This window comes from Geotrypetes seraphini, chromosome 5 (genome assembly GCF_902459505.1).
Source record: "Geotrypetes seraphini chromosome 5, aGeoSer1.1, whole genome shotgun sequence".
In the NCBI taxonomy this organism is placed as follows: Eukaryota; Metazoa; Chordata; class Amphibia; order Gymnophiona; family Dermophiidae; genus Geotrypetes; species Geotrypetes seraphini.
Window position 1 is genome coordinate 212,502,857 of NC_047088.1, and position 9,092 is coordinate 212,511,948.

Below are 9,092 nucleotides of genomic sequence, written 5' to 3' on the forward strand. Positions count from 1 at the left end.
AACAGACTATGGACTTTTCCTCTAGGAACTTGTCCAAATCTTTCTTAAAACCAGCTGTGCTAACTGCTCTTGAAGTGTTTGCTGGCACATTGTGGCATGGCCGGTGCCGGGTTTCGACTTAGGCCCCGTTCACCCCTCTGTCACGGCCGACCTACACGTGCCTTCAAAATAAGTTAAAGGTCCTGCTGGCTTAATAATAAGAAAAAACAACAAAATGGTCAGAATGAATGAAGTTCTTTTTCAAAGAGTGTCTCAATTTATTGGCCTTGAAACACTTCAGTCATGGTAAATGTTACAGTTCCAAACAATATGCCAAAAATAAATCAGGGCTTTCAATAATATAGCCCTCACCTTCTTGTCAGGTACAAATAGGTAAGTGTCACAGGTAATACCTGATAGCTCATCTTCAATAGTCTCAATAACTGAGCAGGTAAAGAAAAAATCACATGCAGCTATCTTAATTGTTCAGCCTTAAACGAGTCTTTCCAAAAGGTTGCTCCTTGGATTGAGCCACTCTGCAGAGACCTGGTTTGCAACCGGTTTGCCCCAACCAACTAAGCACACTGGTGGGGGAAGGGAGTAGCTGAATCCACCTGAAATTAGCTTCAAATTAGCTTGCCAAAATTTTGGCCCCACAAACCCAACCCGAGGATGGTTGGTGGATTCTCCCCGCTACTGCCTTTCACACAATTAGCACAACAAGTCCCAAACAAACTGCAAAAAGACAAAAACTCAAAAAATGGCCAATAACAGCAATCTTGCTTCAATGTCCCACAAAAACAGGCCCACTTGTAGCAGTGAGCTCAGCACTGCTCACTTAGCTGTACACTGGGATTTAGCAGGCATTCCAAACCACAAAAATCCCCAACTTTTCCAATATAGAAAAAACCAATAAAGTAATGGCACTTAACTTTCGTCCATCACTGTATCTCCATAAATTCCATGGGTTCAGGATTGGAGAGTTGGCTGGCTTCAGGGACAGGAGCTGCCTCTGGCATTTCAACGTCCTGTCCTAGAGTTGGGTCAGGAGCCCGGTCCTGGGAGGATCCTTCCTGGTCAGAGCCAGGATAGACTAACCTACTTCTCCTCAGGGCAGCCTCTAAAGCATGCAGCTGACCACGCCCTAACCTGAAAGGGGCGGGGCAGCTTGCTGCTTGCACTGCATTTTCCTTGGGGTTTTAATCATTGTTGGCAGCTGAGTACTACCTGTCCTAGGAGTTTGTTTCCTAGGCTGTTCCTGCTGCTCTGGGCTATTCTTATCTTCTTCCTGCCCTCCCCAGGGCTCAGGAACTTGGTGTCTCCATTGCAAATCTGCTCCTAGCTGTGAACTAGAGTTTCCCCTGTCACATTGGTTAGCCCTTTTTATGATAAGGCTAGGGTTAGGAGAAGCCTTGCCTGGAACAAGCTTAGCTTTAAGGCTAGGGTTGTGACAACAAGCAGTATCTTTCACTTGCTGCTCGCTCTGGCTTTGGCTCCCTTCTGATGTCACGATACACCCAAACAGGAGATTCTACCTCCTTAAGGTAGAACACAGAAAAAACAAAAGAGGCGACCTGTGGTGCTCAATCTTTTATTGACATAAAAGACCCAATATGTATGTGTTTCAGCCCTAAGGCCTGCCTCAGGGGTCTTATATTGAAATAATTCAGTTCAAAGTCACAGATAATGTTTCTAAAAGGTGGGTTATGATGTCCAAACAATGGTGTGAAAACACTTGCAGTTTTACTGAATCACTTTTGTTTTTTCTCCCTTCTGATGTCATCCATGGAGGGTAAGTGAGTTGCCCAAGATCATAGGGAACAGCAATGGGATTTGAAGCAGGATGCCAAGCATGGTGCTCTACCTGCTAAGTTACTTCTCCACTGCATTTTTGTAACACACAAATCTGCTAGTGATTCTTCCTATGTCTGTTTTAAGACTAGGAAGGTAAAACAAGACTGGTACAATTGCAATTTCAAGTGTAATCCAGATAAGTTACATGCTTTAACTTACTAAACATTATTATTGTGACTGCATTTTCAGTAGCACTGCTAATTACAGCACTGAATATTGTTGTTAGTTTAAACTTTGCCCGACACAAATTATTTTGCGTGAGAACTAGCATACACTTATTTAATTGGCTGAACATCTCTTCAATCTTTTTTGCTGAGAATGACATATTTGAATGGGAGGGGTAGGTTAGAGGACTGAGGGGATTTGAGCAGAAAGTTGAGAAAGCAGGAGATAGTTAAGAACATAGAAACATAAGAATAGCCTGACTGGATCAGACCAGTGCTCCATCTAGTCCAGTATCCCATCTTCAAGGTGGCCAATCCAGGTTACAAGTACCTGGCAAAAACCCAAATAGTAGTAACATTCCATGCTACCGATCCAGGGCAAGCAGTGTCTTTTCCCATGTCTGTCTCAATAAAAGACTTTTCCTCCAGGAAATTGTCCAAACCTTTTTTAAAACCAGCTACATTAATAGCTCTTACCACATTTTCCATCAATGTGTTCCAGAACTTAATTATTTTCTGATTGAAAAATATTTCCTATTGGTTTTATAAGTATCTCCCTATAACTTCAAGTGTCCCCTAGTCTTTGCAATTTTTGATGGAGTAAAAAAATCGATCCACTTGTACCGTTCTACACTACTCAGGATTCTGTAGACTTCAATCATATCTCCCCTCAGCCGTCTCTTCCATGCTGAAGAGCCCTAACCTTTTTGGTCTTTCCTCATATGAGAGGAGTTCCATCCCCTTTATCATCTTGGTTACTCTTCTTTTAACCTTTTCTAGTGCCGCTATATATTTCTTGAGATAAGGAGGCCAGAATTGAATGCAATATTCCAGGTGTGGTCACACCATGGAGCAATATAGAGGCATTATAACATCCTTAGTCTTGTTAACCATCCCTTTTCTAATAATTCCTAACCTCTTTAGTCTTTCCTCATATGAAAGGCGTTCCATCCCCTTTATTATTTTGGTCACATTTCTTTGAACTTTTATAGTTCTGATATATCTTTTTTGTAATAAGGTGACCAGAATTGAATGCAATACTCAAGGTGAGGTCACACCATGGAGCAATACAGAGGCATTATAACATTCTTAGTCTTGTTTACCATTCCATTTCTAATAATTCCTAACATCTTGTTTGGTTTTTTGGCTGTCGCCATACATTGGGTGGTAGGTTTCAGCAAATTTTCTGCAATGACACCCAGATCATTTTCTTGGGCATTTGTCCAAATTAAATTTCATCTGCCTTTGGATGCCCAGTCTTCCAATTCCTAAAGTCTGCCTGCAATTTTTCACAGTCTGCATTATTTTAACAACTTTGAACAGTTTAGTATCTTCTGCAAATTTAATTACCTCACTTCTCATTCCAATTTCCAGATCATTTATAAATAAGTTAAATAGCTCCGGTCTCAATACAGATCTCTGTGGCACTCCACTATTTACCTTCCTCCAATGAGAAAAATGGTCATTTAACCCTACTGTCTGTTTTCTGTCCAATAACCAATTCCTAATCAACAACTGAACATTTCCTCCTATACCATGACTCTTTAATTTTCTCAGAAGCCTCTCATGAGGAATTTTGTCAAAAGCTTTCTGAAAATCTAGATACACATCAATCAGCTGACCTTTATCCACATGTTTATTCACACCTTCAAAGAAGTCAAGCAAATTTTATTTTTTATAATTGTTTCCACTATTTTGCCTAGGCAATGCTAGAAGGATTGCAAGTGATAGGTTGTGTGTTCGCTCACCTGTCTGTTCCCTTTGAGATTAGGGTACTGATTCTGTAAAATCTGCCTAAAGCTAGACTCCAATGCAATAGATTTAATCAGTGCCTATGCTGGCACTCAACACATCACAATCAGCTTTATTTGGACTTAATTGAAAGTTAAATGCCTAACTCAAAAACTCAATTCTTTAAAAAAAATAGGTGCCTAGCCCAAAGCGCCTGCACTAAAAGTTGGTGTGGTTAGGGGCAGATCATAGGCATTTTTAGAGTTAGGTGCCTTAGGCTCTGATATCGGCATCTAACTTAGGCATAGAAAACCCTGGTATATATTAGGGACACCTAAATGTAGAAAGTTGTTGGCTTCTTTAATAAAGGGAGACACCATTTTGTGCAGATATGAACTTATTGGCTGGTGGGGCCAGATGCAGATAAGCTGTGAGGGTGAGTGATAAACTCTGCTGAAGTAGTCATGAGACCAGGTTTTAAATATATACTGTACCTTGAAAAGATTCCTTTAAGTTAACAGTGTTAATATTATTGTATTCATTATTTACAGCATTGAGGCAACTGACAAGGTATCTCCTGAAGAAGTATTTGGTGAGATGAGTGAGCTCTATTGAGCATTAGACAATTCAATTAAGTTGCCGTGGAACTTATAATGATATAAGTTGGAAATTTGTAAGGAACGGTGAAAGAACAAACAATTACTGAGTATACAGTACCACACTAGAAAATAAAAAAATCAAATAAAAAATAATTTAATTGGATAGAGAAGAGGTTTTCTGACTGATGATAGTCTGCTCTAAGTAATTAGCAGCCTAGGGTTTATAGATCCTCTTGAAGTCTTTTCCTCCTAATTAAGTTATATTTTTGTGTATATAAGAACACTATTAGGAATGAAAGGTTGAACTATGTATTTGTAAATTTGTGTTGCACAGTACTTTTATGTGTTAGGCCATGGAAAGATTATGTTCTTACCTTGTTAATCTTATTTCTTGTAAACCCACATTCTGTTCCTGAACTTTCAGGTCATCAATCCTTTCTCATGAGAACTCTTATAGGAAGCTTCATTTGCATACTTATGCTCCTCCTCTCTTACCTCCGAGCTGCACTTTAATTCCTCAGTATGTAACAAAGCAGAGAGAGATGCCACAGAATGGAAAGGAAGGAGGGGAGAGAGAGTTACCAGACTGCAGAAAGGAGAGGAGAAAGATGTTAGACCTTGGGAAGAGGGAAGGAAGGAATGAGAGATGCCAGACCATGGGAGAGAAGAGAGATTCCAGGCTATGGGAAGGAGAGGAGAAAGATGCCAGACCATATGAGGGGGAAAGGGGAAGACAGAGATGTCTGTCCATGGGAGTGGGATGAGATGGTGCATAGGGATGGAGGGGAAGGGGAGACAGAAGGAGGAGATGGTGCACAGCAATGGGTACGGCAGGGAAGAGATAAGAAAGAGGGAGAAGGAGGGGGAGGGGATAAGAAAGAAGATAGTACACTTGTATTGATGGGAAGGGAAGGCATGGAAAAGTAGATTTTGAATAAAAAGCAGAAAAATGGAAGAAAATTGAATGTTAAAAGTTAATGCTAAAGATGGATGTTTGGCAGAAAGTGAAGGTGAGAAAAACAGCAAATGGATAAGGTGGCCCTGGATACACAGTTGAGCACAGACAGAAGGAAGTGCAGCCAGAGACTGTGAAAGATGGTTTGAAAACCAAAATCACCAGGCAACAAAGGTAGGGGAAATGATTTTACTTTCAGTGTAGTGATTGAATTGTGCCAGTTTTGAGAAATTACATCTGCTGTCTATATTTTGCACTGTTCAGGAAGAAATGCATTTGTTTCTATTTCTCTGGGGCTTGTACTGCATGCAGAGTCTTGCATCTTAGGGTTTTGTTTGTATATATTAGTACTTTTAGTTTGTGGTCCTGTATTTGCATAGGGGTCATCTGTGTTCTGCATGTGTGTCCAAGGTCAGGTGTTCTGATAGGAATGAATGTTGAGAAACATTATGTATTGTTAATAAGATTATATTGTGTGTATATGCGAAAAATGAATGGAAAAAAATGGTATTATAATTAGTACTATTATGGAGTCTGGGTCTGGGTCTGGGGCGGAGATTGGGTGGGCTCCCCAAACAAAAAAGCGTTCTGCTGCCTATGTTTAGAATGTGCTTGGGGCCATAGAGCTCTATAAGCCACCAATGGCTCTGCTGGTCCCATTTCTTATGATGCAACTTTCTGTTTGAGCAGGAACAGCAGAGCCATCAGTGGCCTTGCACAGAGTTTCTCTTTATTGACATCCACTGACTAGGGAGATAACAGGCACAGCAGACAGGCGGCAAGGAGGGGAAGCTGTCAGTTTTTATTTTGGGGGGCTGAGAGAGAGAACAATTGAGAAAGAGAGAGAGAACATAATGTTGGAGGCAGGAAATGGGAAGAAAAAAAGAGAATGATGGGGAAGGGGAAAAAGCCAATGGTCAAAGCTGATACTTGGGTGAGGGAAGATACAGATGGGCAAAACTGGATTAGGGGGGAGGGGAAATGTGCATTGCTGAATGGTGGAGAAGAAAAACTGAGGGGCAATTGTAGAGTGAGGAGAAAGACAGAGATTGAGAAGAGATCCTTGATGGCTGGGGGAGGAGAAAGAGACAGAGGGATAATGTTGGATGGTGGAAAGAAGAGAAGTTGGCAGGTGAAGTATGGCAGGTGAAGAGAGAGAGATAGAGAACAGATCCTGGATGGCTGGGGGAGGGAGAGCAAGAGAAGAAATGTTGTATGGTGGGGGATGGGAGAGACAGAAGTGCCCCACAGGAACATATGTTACAACCCCAAAGATTTAAATTTGTCCTGCCAGCCTATCTCACCCTACATTAGCTCTACCCCAACACCACCCCACATCCTCCCGAAACATCTAATTCACCCGCCGCCTATGTGTGGCAGGGTGTTTCTGTCCCTTTCCTCCATGTTCAGCAGTATTCAGTTTTAGACAACAGGCTTAGAAGGGTCGATCCTCAAGTCTAAACTAAAACTAAACTAAACCTTAGGTTTGTATACCGCACCATCTCCACAAGCGTAGAGCTCGGCACGGTTTACAGAGTTAGATTGAAAAAGAGCTACAATGAAGGGTTATAGGAAAGGAGCTAGGAAGATAAAGAGGGACAGGGTACCAAAGAGCGGGAGGTGTTAGATTTTTGAAAAGAGCCAAGTTTTCAGGTGTTTGTGGAAGGATTGGAGGGAGCTTGAAATTCTGAGCAGAGATGTGAGGTTGTTCCAGAGTTCTGTGGTTCTAAAGGGGAGGGATGTTCCTAGTTTTCCTACGTGGGATATACCTTTTGCAGAGGGGATGCAATAAAACTACACAAGGCAAAGATTGTTCATATATTTCTGTGCATGATATACATGTTTAGAAACAACTAATTTTATTGTTAGAGGATGTGTGGTAGCTCATAAAAACACTATTCACAGACTAATTAGAGAGACCAACATTTGATGGTTGCAGCTAAAATCTGTTAGGGGTTTTGTTATAAAGAAGGTTCCCTGCATAACTGATAAACTAAAAACTGCTACAGAAAATGCATTGTTGTTCTCTTCCTTATTCGTCAAGAAAATAACAATCAATGGAATGAGAGCTTCTGCATAATTAGCAAAATAGCAAAAAAAAACCAACCCCAAAACCCCACATTGCCTGGCACAGCTTCAATCTTATTACGCACCAGCTGCTAAGTCATTTTCATATCTCGAGTTGCTCCCTCTAAGTAAAAACACACCTGTTCTTCCAGCACTGTACCCATTTTCTGTTGGCTCATGGCAAGCAGGATTTTATATATCTATATCTATATATAGATAGATATAGATAGACAGCAAACATATATTTTTTTGCCTTTTTTAAGCAAGCATTAATTAATAAACTTTCAAGAAGCATTTATACATTCCTAACATATTTTTTTCAAATATTTAAGCCCAGTATACATGGAACTCGTCACATTAGAAACACCAAAGACTGATCAGAAATGGTCAGTTTGGATTCAATTCATCCAATACCATTGAGGCTTTTGGAAGCAAATGGGGGGGGGGGGGGGAGAACACATTCTGCTGATATGCAAGAGGTATTTGACAATAAAGGGGCTATTTTAGTAACATCTTCATGTGTAAATAACAACATTCACATGATGTAAATCCATTTTCAAAAAACTGCTATTTACATGTGGAAATATACACTATGTAAAGATTTTGGCTTGCCTTATTTGTGACAATAATCTAAACTAAACCTTAAGTTTATATACCACATCCTCTCTATAAAGATAGAGCTCGGCATGTACATACATAAGAACATAAGAATTGCCGCTGCTGGGTCAGACCAGTGGTCCATCGTGCCCAGCAGTCTGCTCTCGTGGTGGCCCTTCGGTCAAAGACCAGTCCCCTAACAGAGTCTAACAGAGCCTTACCTGTGTACGTTCTGGTTTAGCAAGAACTTGTCTAACTTTGTCTTGACTCCCTGGAGGGTATTTTTCCTTATAACAGCCTCCGGAAGAGCATTCCAGTTTTCCACCACTCTCTGGGTAAAGAAGAACTTCCTTATGTTTGTATGGAATCTATCCCCTTTTAAATTTAGAGAGTGCCCTCTCAATCTCCCTACTTTGGAGAGGGTGAACAACCTGTCTATCTACTAAGTCTATTCCCTTCATTATCGTGAATATTTCGATCATGTCTCCTCTGTCTCCTCTTTTCAAGGGTGAAGAGGCCCAGTTTCTCTAATCTCTCACTGTACGGCAACTCCTCCAGCCCCTTAACCATTTTAGTCGCTCTTCTCTGGACCCTTATGAGTAGTACTTTGTCCTTCTTCATGTACGGTGACCAGTGCTGGCTGCAGTTTTCCAGGAGGGGGCGTACCCTGGCCCGGAACAGCAGCATGATAACCTTCTCCGATCTGTTCATGATCCCCTTCTTAATCATTCCTAGCATTCTGTTTGCCCTTTTCACCACCGCCACACATTGCGCGGACGGCTTCATCGACTTTTCGACCAGTACTTCCAAGTCTCTTTCCTGGGGGGGTCTCTCCAAGTACCGGCCCGGACAACTTGTATTCGTGTATAAGATTTTTGTTACCGACATGCATCACCTTACACTTATCCACATTAAACTTCATTTGCCATGTTGCAGCCCATTTCTCGAGCATGTTTATGTCATGTTGCAGATCTTCGCAATCCTTCTGCGTCTTCACTACTCTGAATAACTTTGTATCATCCGCAAAATTTAATCACCTGGCTTGTCATACCAATTTCCAGGTCATTTATAAATATGTTGAAGAGCTCGGGTCCAAGCACCGAATCTTGCGGCACTCCACTCATGACGCTTTTCCAGTCCGAGTAT